General features: G+C 41.0%; 1 non-coding gene across 1 annotated transcript; it reads right to left on the reverse strand.

Annotated features, from left to right (window-relative positions):
• Window positions 1-704: 704 nt before the first annotated feature.
• LOC123458160 lies at window positions 705-811 on the reverse strand. Its single transcript, XR_006635458.1, has one exon. It is a non-coding gene; the product is annotated as a U6 spliceosomal RNA (small nuclear RNA).
• Window positions 812-15,979: the final 15,168 nt, after the last annotated feature.

The following is a 15,979-nucleotide window of genomic DNA, read 5'->3' on the forward strand; positions in this document are numbered from 1 at the left end:
TGGCTCCTAACTATAAGTAATGCTTCAGTGGAGCTTTTGTATGTAAAAATGTTAAACACATTCTTATTATTTACTTAGGATTAATTCTTCATATGGGAATAAGAGGTTAGAGGGTTTGAACATTTTGGAAAATGTTAATAAATATTTATAATTTTTTCCTGTGAGGCCTTATATTCCCATCAAAAGTACATGAAAGAGTATAGATGCTTCTGACAGCACAGAGTGTCATTACTTTAAAATATTTTGTCGTTGAGGGAGTGAAGAAGAGTAACTTGCTTTAATTTGGTTTTTCTTAATACATATGAAGGTGACTATTTTTCTCATATTATTGGCCCTTTTATGTTGTGTTTTTATAAAATGCTTGTTTCACTAAATTATTTTTTCCCACCACTATAATTTGCTAGGAACAACATTTTGAAATTAATTTCTTTAAGAAACTACTATGTAGCTGGAAACACAGCTCTAATATTTTCAAATGTTTCTCACTACCTATAACAAAAGGCCCAAAGTATTTCTCTGGAGTTTGATCTATGCCAAACTAACCACAACATGCTCTTTCATCCTAAGCCTTCACTCAGACTCTCGACCTTGACTAACTTGGTTTGTTCCCCATTCCTTCTCCATGAGATATATCCTGCCACTCCACATTTTATAGCAATTTTTTCTTTATTAGTTATATACACATTCAGTGTGTAAACAGCACAAAAAATATGGAAGGCTTCACGAATTTGCATGTCATTCTTGCACAGGGGCCATGCTAATCTTCTCTGTATCGTTCCAATTTTAGTAAATGTACTGTCAAAGTGAGCACCCACTCCACATTTTGATTCTCATTGTTCTTATCTAATAATTTCCTTCTTTTCACTGATCTCCCTTCATGTCTGCTCAAGTGATCATGATCTTTCTCAGGGAGAAATCACCTTTGACCTTCCCAGACACTTACGGTAAGAACCAGCTTGTGCTTTGTGCTCTCTATCTTTAAAAAGTTGTTTTCCTAGGCCACATGTCCTACCTCAGGTGTAACAGACACATCTTGAGACTATGTATTTGGTACAGTCCCAAGAATGCGGGGTGTGGCTAATTTCCATGGTCTTGTGAAAGAGAATTTGGCAATGGTACATGGGAGGGGATAAGATTTTCTCTTCTCATCATCTCCATAACCCCAATCCCAATCATGGCTTTCTCTGAACTTTCTGATAGTTACCAACAATATCTGGTTCAGACATGGAGGAGCAGGGGCAGTGAGCACAGTATAGGTTATGGTGGAATCTGTTTAAGTTGCTGAAATTGCCGTCAGCCATTCTGGAATGCTTAGTCTTCCTGCCACTGTCAGTCTCTATACAACCCTAATCTCAGCACCCTCTGGGGCTGGAGTATGGGCTGGTGGACTCTGATGGAGGATGAAGAAGTATGCGGGCTAAAGCAGAATAAAGGCCAAGTTCTGTCTCTGCTACTTTTAGGTTGTTTTCTTGTGGACAGGACACTTAAGTCCCTTCATCTGATAGTAACATATTCCCAGGATTATTGTGAGAATTAAGCAAGATAATATGTATGAAGTAACTCTATGGAGCTCAAGTAACATATGTGATATTTATTAATATACATAGAAAAGAAAAAATATATACCTATATTGCATTTCTGTCTACATGAAATAAGAAGTTAGGTCAAATGAGCAGAGATAATGTCTGGCATGTCCGATAAGAAGCAAAAGGATGGGACCCTCTGTGGCTTTTTTTTCTTTTTTGCTAACACATTATTACTATTCTGGAAGGTTATGCTGTTGTGAGGTGAAGGGTATGGGAAGAGCAGTGTATGTACAATACCTACTTCTGACTGAAGGATCACTCAGGGTTAAAGAGACTGTGTAGCAGAAATACCAGCTGGAAGGCTTGGAGTCTAAAAGCACAGTAACTGCAGACGTCTCTGGAGAAAGACAAGAGTCACAGCTGCATCAATTGGTTCTACTATGAAAAGCAGAGAAAGTAGAGAGGAGTATAGTGAGTAATCAGGCAAAACAGAAAACAAAACTAGCAATATAGATATCTAAAAAGATGGAATTAAAGGTTGAAGGGTTGAAGGTGTAAAACAGAATGAAGGAGCTGGGCCATAGCTCAGGAGAACCTGAGCTTGGATCCTTAGTACCCAAGTGAAAACGTTGAATATGGTAGTTAGTGTGTGACTACAATCCCAAAACTGGACAGACAGAGGCATAAGAATCCCCAGGACTTGCTGGTTAGTTAGTCTGGCCAAATTAGTGAGAGACCCTGTCTCAAAAAATAAAGTAGAGATCAACTGAAGAAGACACCCAAGTTTGAGCTTGGAATTCCACATGCACATGCATACACGAGCACACCTCCCTCACAGACACATGCAGTCATGTACAGATGCATACACATACTCATGCATATCACACACACAGCATCAAAAAACAAATGACGAGTGGCATTATAGAATTATTAAAAGAATAGCTTATAAAGGAGATATATTCATAAACCTGTATGCACCATACAATATAACAGCTAAATACATAAAGAAAAACAAGGTATTAAACATATAAGCAGATTTTAATTAAAATAAGTCTTGGCAATAACTATACACATTTCTCAGAATTAACCACAGCTAGTACATAAAAGATAACTAGGGACAGAGGGAATATATACTAAAAACTTGGTAGAAGAGATGAATTGCTAAAGTTAAAATTATCTGAGCAACTTGTGAATGCACTGAGGCAAGAAAATGAAATCGTCAGTATCAGTCATGGGAAAAATAGATAATATTATCTTTGTGCTGATATGTCTGAAGAACTAGGAAACCCAGGAGACTAATGAAACACTAGTTAAATAAATGAGACAATTTAGTAAATATAAATAATACAGAAATCAATAATTTTACTCCCGACTAGCAATAAGTACCCTGAAATGAGGATGGGGAAAAATGACAGTAAAAGTTAAGGTAAATAATAAAAAAGTTCTTAGGAACAAATTTAACATAAAATGGAAGTGAACTGTGGTTATGTACTCTGGTGGAGGTGAGCTCCAGTTGTATATTCCTCTGAAGTTGAACCCTGGTTATATATTCCTGTGGAGGTGAACTGTGGTTATACAGTCTTATGGGAGGTAAGCTTGTTATATACTTCACTGGAGGTTATATACTCCTGCAGAAGTGAACCCCGGTTATATACTGTAGAGGTGAACTATGGTTATACACTCCTATGAAGATGAACTTTTTATCTACTTCTGTGGGCAACCCCACTTATATACTCCTGGAGGTGAACCCTGGTTATATACTTATGTGGAGGTGAACCCCAGTCACACACACACACACACACACACACACACACACACACACACACACACATATACACTCCTGGAAGTGAACCTTGATTTTATACTCCTGTGGTAGCCATTCCACCAGTGGGTTTAGAGCTTTCTTCATTCCATCCCTACAAACAGCACTATCCTCAGCCTTGGAAGAGCCAGTGCTCCATGTGGTTGATCTTTCTGTGTTCCTTGGAATCTTCTTTAACTCTGAGTAGTTGCTACCTGTTGCTAGTTAATAAATCTTACATAAATTTTCTTTGCTTAAATGATGGACACAGTTTTGCTTCTGTGCAGACTGCTTAATGCAGACCCATGTGAATGAAACTATGAGATCTTATTGCAGTATCCCAAATAAGAACTAAGTAGTCATTTTTTAATAAATTGATAAAAAAAAATCTTAAATTCAACTGTTAGGGTAATTATATGTGGACAGACAAAAATAAGCATGAAAATAAGAATCATGATGGAAGATAGCACTTGCCAAATAAGAAGTCACAGTAACCTAATCTAAGTGGGAGAGGTAGACAGAGGGGGTGGGGAATCAGAGGAGTAGCCAGAAAATCCAGGAAGATATCCTAGGCCACATTAGCATTCCATAAATGACAGACACAGGATCTAATTTTACAGGGTAGAAGTGGTTAATTTAACAAATTGTACTGGAACAAATGATAGCCATGTAGAGCAGGGTTGGAAAGCTTATTCTGTAAAATAATTTTAGGCTTATTTTTAGGCCTTATTGTTCCTGCTGTTATTATACAACAGTGCTATTACAGACAGCAGCCATAGTCTATATACAAATGAACAGGGATGGCAGTGTTCCAATAAAACTTTATTTTAAAACACAGGCAGATGGTCTGGGAACATAGTTTGTTGACTCTTGGTATAGAAGAAAATAAAATTAGTCACCTTCCACCATGTTTGACCAAATATAAAAATAAGTTCCAGGTGGAGCTAAGACAAATGTGAAATATAATCCACACAAATTTCTTAGAAGAAATGGCAAGTGGACTAAGTTACATTCATATCAAGAGGAGCATCCATCTTAATCAGCCCTGCAAAGCCAGAGCCATAAAAGAAAATGGGATACATTTGACTGTACAAAAATGTAAAACGTTTTATTTGTAGAAAAAAATGCTATGAATAGAATGTAAAGATAAAAGTGTTTCTCCACATATGGCTGATGGTGCTCATCTGCAAAAGGCTCTTACCAATAGAAGAGAAAAAGACAAACAGCCCCAGTGAAGTGCAGAAAAGGGTACGGATTTTACTTTAAGCCCAACTGGGGCTTTTGGAGTTTCTGAGCAAGAAAGCAACATGGATTTTGCTTTAAAGTCTCAGGCTACAGTGTGGAACATGGGTGGATGGGGCGTGGGGCAGCCACGAGGCCAGGGAAGACAGCCTCACTGTAGGCTTGCAGAAATCACGGGCTGACTTTTCACAGACATCTATGCCCTGCTCACGTGGCATCTAAACCAGGAATTCTTTCTTGAAAAACTGTTTTAATGAGCACGTGTGAGTGTGTATGTGTGTGTGGGGGGGGGTATAGATGCCAGAGGACAGCCTCGGGTATTATGCACCAGAGAGCAACACTGGCTCTTATTCTCAGGAACACTGTTCACCTTTTTTCCTTTTTTTTTTTTTTTAACACTGTTCACTTTTGAACAGTCTCTCACTGGCCTGATTCTCATGGATTTAGCTAGATGAGCTGGTAAGTGAGGACTAGAGATAAGCCTGTCTCTACCTCCCCAGTGCTGGGATAACAACTGTATACACCACCATGACCAGCACTGAGCCATCTCCTTAGCCTTCTGGGTATCTCTGGCCTGGGCAAGTCCAAAAAAGAATTCCACAACACTGGCTCACATGGTTCTATCTGGTCATTGCTCTTGGCTCTGGAAAGAGGGTCCAAGAAGCTGTTTCAGGCTTGAAGAATTCGTGAATTCTTAGCTGAATGATGCAGAACTGTGGAGGAAGGGGAGCACTGACAATTACAAGAAGAACAAGAGATGCACCTACAGCTTCCAGAGGCTGTGTGTGCATGTGGGGAGGTGTGTGTCCTGACTAGCCTCTTGCTCTGCCCTTTAGGTCAGGGGACCTCAAGCACTTTCCCTCCTATGAAGCCAAGAGTTTTTCAAGCTTGAGTAGTCAGAGTGAAGCAATGACTTACTTCTCCTCAGCCTACTGGGCTTTAAACTGCCTACCCAGCCCCCAGCAAGAAAGCAGCTGGAGTGACAGGAGAAAGACTCTTCCTTTGCCTCCTTGTGCAAGGTTTTGGAAGCCTGAGGCAAAATGCTGTATTTGCACTGGGCCTGGAGCTGGTAAAGGCAGGCTCTGTGGCTCTGTGTAGAGCCTCGGCTTTTTTCATGTGTAAAATAAAAAACCATCCTGGACAGGAGGCATCTCTAGAGAAAAATGAAAGAATGCACACAGATGTGAGCTGCTGGGAGAGGCAGCGGAGCTGACATTTGCTGCATAGGGAAGAGAATAGCATCGCCGCAGAGGGACCCTGCATCCGGCAGCAGAGCTCTGTGCAGCTTATCTTTGTGGAGGCCTCTCTGTTGCCTGAAGTCCCTGGTGTAGCCAGAAAAGAAAAGTGCATCGAAGGAGCTGGGGGCTAGGGACAGGCAGGGCTAGCTCTCCTGCAACTCTGTCCCTCACAGCAGCATCCAGGCAAGTTGAGAGAATGTTCTATTCTGCATCCTTAAGCCTGTACCTGGTTTCCAGGGAGATGGGCACAATAAGCCCCACTTGCCAAAGGTCTTTAATAAAACAGCAGAACCTTTCACTGTCCACAAACCCACACTATACACCAGGCAGGTTGCACACCCATTCGGGAGTAGCTATCAGGATTGTTGTAGTCATTAAGGAAATGCTAGGTTCCTGTGATCAATTTTGCATTGCTTAAATGCCTCCCAAATAATGTGTGCTCAATATGTATGCTTTGAAGAAATAAATACATAGACAAATACATAAATAAAGATCCTTATAGAGCCATGTTCCAGTGATCCATGTGACAATGCAAGCCCACTGGCACAGAGCTGACAGGCAGGTGAGCTCAGTCACAGCCGGGAGGCTGATCCCATAGGCGTGGGGCTGGCAAATCAAAGCAAACCCTGAAAACCAAATCAGACCTGTGGCCTGCTTCTACAAAATCAGATTTATTGGAACACAGTCACATCCTTTGTTTAAATACAACCTAGGGGCTATTTCTGAATTTCGAGAGCTGGAAGACTTGAGTAGTCACAACACGGGTCCTCCACGCTGGGCATGAGATCTGAAAGAGTCACTTTCTGGTCCCTCTGAGAAAACATTGACAACTGCTCTTCTAGACAAGGACTTGAATCTAGCACATGGGAAGTGGGGTAAAAGATTGTCTATTTCTAAGAAGCTTTCAGGTAACAGTCATGCAAGCAAAGTTCCAGCGAATTTCTTTTCCAAAGCAAAAGTGCATCCAGCCAATCAGCACCAAGTTCCAAGTACTAAACTTGGGCTTGAAGCATCACATAACTTGAGTCAGCCACAAAGAAAGCCAAAAGCATCCTTCTTCCTTGCTTTCTTGGTTTCATTTGCTAAGAACCAGACACTTCTACCCAGCTTGGGGACAATGCTAGATAATCACCACGGCAGGCATCTGCCACTGTTTATTTTATTTGTATTTTTTGCATGTACCTATTTAGTATGTGTGGTATGATATGTGTATGGTGGTGTGTTCAGATGCACTCACCACTATTAATATTTGGACTCAATAATAACATCATTAAGTCATAAAATAGTAAATATTATTAAGTCCAAATATTAATACTTTTTAAACCTCTTTGCAGTATTTCCATTGTCATGGGGATCAATCCCTTCCTACATCCAAGGTTGGGAACTTTATTGTCAGTTAATTAATAGCAACAAACCTGTTCTGTGCTTAAATCTGGTTCTTGAAATTTCTCAAGACTTCCACACAGCCCCCAGTGATCAGAAATATAGGCCTTGTGTGTGGAAATCAAGAGGGGGATTCTAGAGATTTGGAGTGACAATCAGATAGCATTCTGATGCTTTAAACATTTAGTTCTTCTTGGGACTGGGGGATAACTCAGTGGTTAAGAGGGCTTGAATTTGATCCCTACCACCCATGTGAGAAAGCTGGGCATGGACTTGTCCACCTGTAAGCCCAGTCCTGTGAGAGGTGGAGACAGGAGAATTACTGGAGTTTGCTGGTCAGCTAGTCTGACTGACATCTATAGCTTCAGTAACAGATTCTGTCTCAAGGAAACAATATGGAAGAATGATAGAGATGATATGCAATGGATGCTGTACATGTGTGCATGGTGTACATTATTCTGTACAAGCACATAAACACACCACATATATATGCCACACATGCCTCTACATCACACCACAAATATTACACAACCCCCCCCCCCCCAAAAAAAATCTAGTTCTTGGAGGTCATTATCATCATTGCATTCTGATGGAGTGCCTGGGATTGGTTTTGGTGGGATCCTTTTGGATCAAAATTAGCACCATCCACTCAGTCAATCTGTAAATGACCTCCCTCCCATCAACCCTTCCGACTAACTAGAAATGAAGACTCAATCTGCTGGCAACAGTAACTTGAAGGAAGGGCTTAGCAGCAAAGAAGTAGTTATTCTATTCCAGGAGCTGTTTCCTGACTTCCTGTTCAACTGACAACACCGATGCTGGTGGTCAGCATAACCCTGGTACTCCATCTAACAGCATAGCGTATGATGCTCTGTGAGCCATCTTCCTGTGCTATGTGCAATATTGTGAGCCAATGACAGAGGTCCTGGTGTTAAAATTCATTAATCCTGAGTGTGGTGTGCAGCAGTTTTGTGCCATGTGCGCAAATCCTTATCATTTCCCATTCTGAAAACTTCATATTTCATTCTGCTTTGAGACTCCCACAACTCCACAGTAATATAGATTAACATTTTGTGAAAAAAACAAATAATGTTCTGCTTGGGGGCAAATCAGACATTAGACTTCTGATAAAGAACAAAGGATCACGTTGGAGACGTCAGAATAAGATATTATTGTGGAAAAGAAAAAGTTACTCACGGTTTTTACTATTTGAGTCTATAGGAAGAATTATTTAAAGGTTATTTTCATAAGATTAAGAGTCTACAATTAGTTTCTGTATAACCCTTGGAAAAAATTTCACCATTTTAATGATCTTTTCCCATATCTTTCTTCCAAGAATCTCTCTGGATCTAACAAATATTTTCTTTTCTATTAGCACCAGCCTGGAGTCAGAATAAAGTCTCAGTGAGTAGAGCACTTGCCACAGAAGTCTGAGGACCTGAGTTCAGATCCCCAGCATCTATGGAGTGCACCTTTAATCCCAATGCTGGGGAGCTAGAGGCAAAGGATTTAACACAGTCTTGTGCCAAGTCTTGGCAAGTCTAGTCAAATCAGCCAGCTCCAGGTTAAGTGAGAGACCATGTCTCAAGTAATAAGGTGGAAACAAATTGAGAATAATATTAGATGCTAACCTCTGACCTACACACACATGCATACAAGCATACCTCTCACACATATTAACATTCATACACATGTGCACATATACCACACACACACACACACACACACACACACACACACACACACACACAAACCAACAAAAATTCAAAATGAACCGATGTTCTCCATGAGCGCTGTCAATACTTTCAAAAAGGGACTTAGTTCCTTTAGGGCCATGTATAGTTATAAGAGATCTTTGCAAACAAGTTGCATAGAAACACAGGTCAATGCCTACTGCTCTGTGGCATCATTATTTTCCTCATTGGAATGGAGGAAACTTTCATATATCAGAGCTCACTTACAACATTCCTAAAGTCTGTGTAAAAGATCATCCCAGCAGAATAGCTCAGCTAGCTAAAGGGATACTAAATTTTAAGCACTCTTCCAAGCTGAAGATGAAGTGAATGATAAATGTTGGATTTCGAATGCAATGAACATACTCAGATGCTGAATTGGTAGGAGGGTGGGAGAAACTTCTGTTTAGAGATGATTGGGGGGAAATGTTAAGTACTACACATGGTGCTTGAGAAAACAACGGGGGAAGCTGTTCTTTCTTCTCGTTGGTTGTGACAACATGACCACCATGGAAACAGGAAGTCACAGCAAAGTGGTGGTAGTGGGTTTCCTTGATGTTTGAAGAGATGTATTGTGTTCAGGTCGACAGGGGGATGTCACCTGGGCTAGGTTGAAGCATGGGATGCATTGACAAGGAAGGGGCAGTTGATCAGAAAAGTGACTGGAGAAGAGTCATTGAAATTGGGATGAATGAGGCTCCAAGGAAGTATATTCACCCCCAACCATAGGATTGCCACATTTTACCCACGTTAAACTGTACAGCTAACACCACCCTAAGTCTCTGCAAATGCTTATCAGCTGCTTTGGAAATATTCTAGCTCATGTAACCCTGTCACTACCAAAGATAAGCAAGTAAGGGCTCGAGGTAAAGGCAGGGTTACCCCAGAGCAAACCAGCCAGGCCAGCAGAGTAGCTGTCTGCCCTCCCCCAACTTCTCCCTCTCTGCTGGCTTCTGGGCTCCTGTACCTCTGCAGTTGAGAACTGCCTTGCTGTTTCTGAGCGCCAATGTGGTCTGAATTCTGTCTTTGAAAGCCTCGGTGACAAGCCACCATCCGATATACCAATCTGGGTTAAGTGCATTTTCCCTCCTTCAGGACATAGTTACATGTAGTCAGGCCCTTTTCTTCACAAGGCGGATGCCCAAAGCAAAGGGAGCGAGCAGCAGGAATTTCAGACACTGTGTACAACACCTCCTGGGACACCTCTGGGGCTGGAGCTTTTACATCACAGCGGTGGGGCACTGGCCTGTGCAGCCCATGTCCACAGCATCTCATGTGCTTTATCTCTCGCTGCGTATGTGTGCTAGTTCTCTCTCTACTCACCACTCCCCAAGCCAAACCACACTCACCCTCCCCACAAGGACATGTAGATGCAAGCTGTATGTGAGTGGGACATTATTATTATTATTATTATTATTATTATTATTATTATTTTAGGTTTCCGAGGTAGGGTCTCACTCTGACCCAGGCTGACCTGGAATTCACAGTGTAGTCTCAGAGTGGCCTCAAACTCATGGAAATCCTCCTACCTCTGTATGGTGGCTTTTGTGCTATCATAGGTCACATGACAATGGGCACCGCATAGATAGTAGAGTGCATAGTGTAAAATCTGTATCTTTTGGCCCTTTAAGAAAAACTTTGTTGACCAGGAGGTGGGAACTCTAAAATACCATGTTATGTCTGGAAAATACATTTTCTTGTTAGAAGACTTTCCTTCTTTTTAAAAGTGACATGATTAAAAATCTCAAAGAGCCTCATGCTGAGAAGGTATATTTTATCATTTTATTATTTTTTAGTTTTGCATATGTGTGTGGTGTATGTATATGGTGTGAGTCCATGTGTGTATGTGTGTGTGTGCATGTGTGTGTGTGCGCGCAAATGCATGTGTGCCGAAATATCACTGATTTGGCTAGATTTGCTAGCCAACAAGCTCCAGGGCTCCTCTCGGCTGTCCTTTCCCGGTGTTGCAACTGCAGGTACACACGGCTGTGCCTGGCTTTGACATGGATGCTAAGGACCAAACACAAGTCTTCATGCTTGTGCCACAAACACTTTTACCAACTGACCCTGCTCTCCAGCCCCTTGGGGGTACATTTGAGGTAACCCTTACCTGTGGCTTTATCTATGATCTTCCTCGGGTATTTGTGAGAATGTCTGGTCTCTGCATTGATGTATATAATGAAAGGAACACAGTTGCTTATAGGGAAGTCTGTTGCAATAACTTTTGATTTTTAATCTGGAGTCAAAATCCAGTTTTTTATAATTCACTCCCCCCATTGGTTCACACTCTCACTTTTGGGTCAGCTAGAAAAGAATAAATCTCCTTTGTAAAATAATGTAAGTATTTGAAGACAACTGACATACTTCACCTTTCTGTCTTAACATCTCCGTATTAAAAAAAAAAATGGGCTGGAGAGATGGTTCAGCAGTTAAGGCATTTGCCTGCAAAGCCAATGGACCCAGGTTCAATTCCCCAGGACCCACATTAGTCAGATGCACAAAGGGGCGCACACTTCTGGAGTTCATTTGCAGTGGCTGGATGCCCTGGCGTGCCCATTCTCTCTCTCTCTCTGTCTGTCTTTCTCTCTCTCTCTCTCTCTCTCTCCCTCTCTTCCCCCCCCTCTTTATCTGTCAAGTAAATAAATAAATAAATAAAAATAAAATATTAAAAAATATGTCCAGTTCTTCAATCTATTTCTTGGCACCCTGAACTTTCTGTGACCAGTGCTCTTGGGGACATCGGTCCTCCAAAGAGGGGCATTGGATGCTGTTTCTCATGTGATGTATTCATTCCTGGCTACGGTGATTGTGATAGTCCACCAGAGGAGTGCTGGTAGGGATGTGTCTTGAACACGAACATCTCTTTCTGAGACAGCAGGAACAGGGCAGCACCATGACCCTGTAAGGCCAACAGTGCCTTCTGTGGATGGTCAAGCCAGGCCTCTGTGCTGGCGGCTGGAGGCCTAGCAGGGATTCCCCCAGAAAGCTCATTCTGGAATATGGTATATCTTGAATTAACCACTCAACAAATCATAAAATGGGATTGTCAGATTCATTATGGGAAAAGCTTGGCTGAAAATAATGCCTTAAGTATGTGTCATGGCTGCTGGGGATACAACTGGTCTTAGTGGCTTAAGGGGCTCAGGAACTTTCCGTGAGACCACAACAAAGAAACAGCCAGCGACCCACGAGAACAATGGAGGACAGGCCCTTTCCCTCACATTGATGAAAGGAGATCTTTCTTAGTATTTAAAATTTTGCTACTCCAAACACCTCTGTCTCCCCATGGCACCCCATGTCAGAGCTATGTGGAGGAAGAGGTTTAAAAAAATCATTAAACAATCCCTCCCCCACCAAAAGAGGGCTCAATGAAGTCTCATTCTGTGGTAATGAGCTCCAATTTAACACGATCATTATTTCTGACATTAAAGGCTTGAGAATAGTGTCACATGCCCAGGAGCTATTTTTTTTATACCAACTAATCCCAGAAATAAGAAACTGCCATGAGGAATCATGGTGAGCCAGGGCCTGCAAAAGTGCCTTAGCCAGGAATGTGGCCACTGACAGAATCAGCTGTGGAGCTCAACCTACACAAGGCCCTGTGTACCTAGACTGCTCCCAGCTGCTGCTCTCAACTGTCCTCTTGGCCGGGACTGTTAAAGTTATGCTGTGATTGTGTAGTTATTAGGAGCCTGGGGCCAATGTTAGACAGACTCTTGGTTTGAGGTCTCTCTGTTGTTACTGGTACAAAAACCATATGACTTTGGAAAATTGTCCTTCTGTGCCCCAGGCCTTGGTTTGGCTCATCTGAAAAATGGAAATAATAATAGGCTCCATGCATACTATGAACAAAATGAGATGGGAGATGAGAAACTGGGCCTCCAGGAACCCCTGGGTAATGGAAGGGGACATCCCAGAGCAATAGCTGGACCCCAAGATAACAGAATGACCATTTTCAGTAGGAACAGGTTAAAAGGCTTTTGAAGCACTTTCATGTGAAATCAAAGCTGAGAGGACAGCCAGTATATGTGAACACAGAAAGGCAATGCATACAGTCAGGGAAAGTCTCTGGTCGTGTCCATGATTGTTACACAGGAAACTAAGAAAAGCACACACAGAACTAATGAGAACAGCGTTGTTATGGTTTGGATCTGGAATATTCCCCAAAGGCTCAAATGCCAAAAGCTTTGTCCCCAGCTGGTGGCACTGTTAAGGGATGGTGAGGACTTTAGGAGGTGACTGAATCCCATGAAGGTCCCTATGGGCAGGCATGTCTTTAAAAAGTCTCTTTTGTCCCTCATCTCCTTGCTCTGTTCCTAGCCACCACCATATTCCCTCTGCCATGACCTTTCTCAGCTCAGGCCCAGAAACACTGGGCCCAGTGACTTATGGACTGAAGTCTCTGAAACCATATGTCAAAATAAATCCTTCCTCCATTAAATTGTTTTTTTTCAGGTATTTTCCCACAGTGACAGAAAACTGACAAACACAAAAGCTATGCAAGAAAGGAAAAGAAATTGTATTTTACTCCAAGGCTCAGCTAGTCCACATATCGATCTGAAGAAAATGACAAAATCACTATATATGGAGAAGGTAAGAATTTTATGTGTCTTTTTTGCAGAGGGAATTAAGAGAGAATAAGACCCTTATTTCTCATAATGAGAAGCTCACAGGTAATACTTAGAAGTAAAGAATCAAGAAATAGTGTTAGGAAGACAATAGAGACACAGAGGCAAAGTATATGAAATTAGTTTAATAAATTGAAAGAGTTTGTTACTAGAGATTAGGGGTTAGGTGGAGAGTTTGGGGGAGTTATTGTGTATTTTTAATTTTTTTTGTTTATTTTATTTATTTGAGAGTGACATACAGAGAAAGAAAGAGGCAGATAAATAGAGAGAAAATGGGCATGCCAGGGCCTCCTGCCGCTATAAACGAACTCCAGACGTGTGTGCCCCCTTGTGCATCTGCCTAATGTGGGACCTGGGAAATCAAGCCTCGAACTGGGGTCCTTAGGCTTCACAGGCAAGCACTTAACCTCTAAGCCATTTCTCCAGCCCTATTGTGTATTTTTATAACAATGCTGCTGGGGTTACTTGAATTTAAGAACTATATGGAAAAATAACTATAGCATAAGTAAAATTAAATTTAAAAATTCACATTGAGATTGGTCTCATTAATTGATTTGACCACCAGTTCCTCTGGATTAGAACAAAGTCTGAAACTGTTTTCTCTTTTGGCTTTCTCAACCTTCTGAAAATGAAATGCTGAAGAAGACAGGTCAAAAATGTCTCCAGAAGTGTATCTTTAGCAGAAGGACATGCATCTCAAGTGTGGAGAGAGGTCATGAGCCCCATGACTGGCACATTTTTCATATATAAAATTCTTAATCTCAGATAACAAGATGTGAGCCAAGTGGTCTGTCCACCTGGGTGGTCTCTAGTATATTCCCACATGGACTTCTATTTCTGTGTTTATCCAGATGGATACATTCTCCAACACATTTCAACCTACTGACTCAAAGCTCCCACACTTTACCACTTAATTTTTGGAATCTCATAGTGCCTATACCCACCTACATTAAACTTTCAAATTCACTTTGTTTATGGATTACAAAATGTGTGCTGGGTTATAGATAACTGGAGCCATAAAGGCCATTTTTGAGGATTCTTCTTGCATTTTCTTTTATTTAAATATCAGACAACTATATTCTTTTTAAAAAAATATTTTATTTATTTCTCTTTTTAAAATTTTTTAAATTTTTTATTTGCATTTTCCATGATTATAAAAAAAAAACCCATGGTAATTCCCTCCCTCCCCACCCCCCACACTTTCCCCTTTGAAATTCCATTCTCCATCACATTACCTCCCCATCACAATCACTGTACTTACATATATAAAATATCAACCTATTAAGTACCCTCCTCCCTTCCTTTCTCTTCCCTTTATGTCTACTTTTTAACTTACTGGCCTCTGCTACTAAGTATTTTCATTCTCACACAGAAGCCCAATCATCTGTAGCTAGGATCCACATATGAGAGAGAACATGTGGCGCTTGGCTTTCTGGGCCTGGGTTACCTCACTTAGTATAACCCTTTCCAGATCCATCCATTTTTCTGCAAATTTCATAACTTCATTTTTCTTTACCGCTGAGTAGAACTCCATTGTATAAATGTGCCATATCTTCTTTATCCACTCATCAGTTGAGGGATATTTAGGCTGGTTCCATTTCCCAGCTATTATAAATTGAGCAGCAATAAACATGGTTGAACACGTACTTCTAAAGAAATGAGATGAGTCCTTTGGATATATGCCTAGGAGTGCTATAGCTGGGTCATATGGTAGATCAATCTTTAGCTGTTTTAGGAACCTCCACACTGTTTTCCACAATGGCTGGACCAGATTGCATTCCCACCAGCAGTGTAGAAGGGTTCCTCTTTTTCCACATCCCCGCCAACATTTATGATCATTTGTTTTCATGATGGTGGCCAATCTGACAGGAGTGAGATGGTATCTCAATGTAGTTTTAATCTGCATTTCCCTGATGGCTAGTGATGTGGAACATTTTTTTAGATGCTTATATGCCATTCGTATTTCTTCCTTTGAGAATGCTCTATTTAGCTCGATAGCCCATTTTTTGATTGGCTTGTTTGATTCCTTATTATTTAACTTTTTGAGTTCTTTGTATATCCTAAATATTAATCCTCTATCAGATATATCAGACAACTATATTCTTTTAATGCTTTTTCATGTTCCTCTACCCTAGGTAACTTAAACAATAGTTTTCTTACATAATTTTTCCCCCACTCTCTCCAATTTAAGCTTAATAGTTCCTTGATCAAATCAGCCTATCCCTAGTTAATAGTTTTGTGCTAATGGTGTATTTAGCAATCATTGACAGTATGTCACCATCCTGATATCACTGCTTTTGGTCATTCACCTTGCTCCATACAAACCATATGTTCCGTGTTTCTATGTAGTCAGCTGCTCACTGAATTGCTCCCTTGAGATCAAAGTCATGATAAATGTAAGACAAATGCACATATGCCTAGTGGATTT

Source organism: Jaculus jaculus, chromosome 1 (assembly GCF_020740685.1).
Source record: "Jaculus jaculus isolate mJacJac1 chromosome 1, mJacJac1.mat.Y.cur, whole genome shotgun sequence".
Lineage (NCBI taxonomy): Eukaryota > Metazoa > Chordata > Mammalia > Rodentia > Dipodidae > Jaculus > Jaculus jaculus.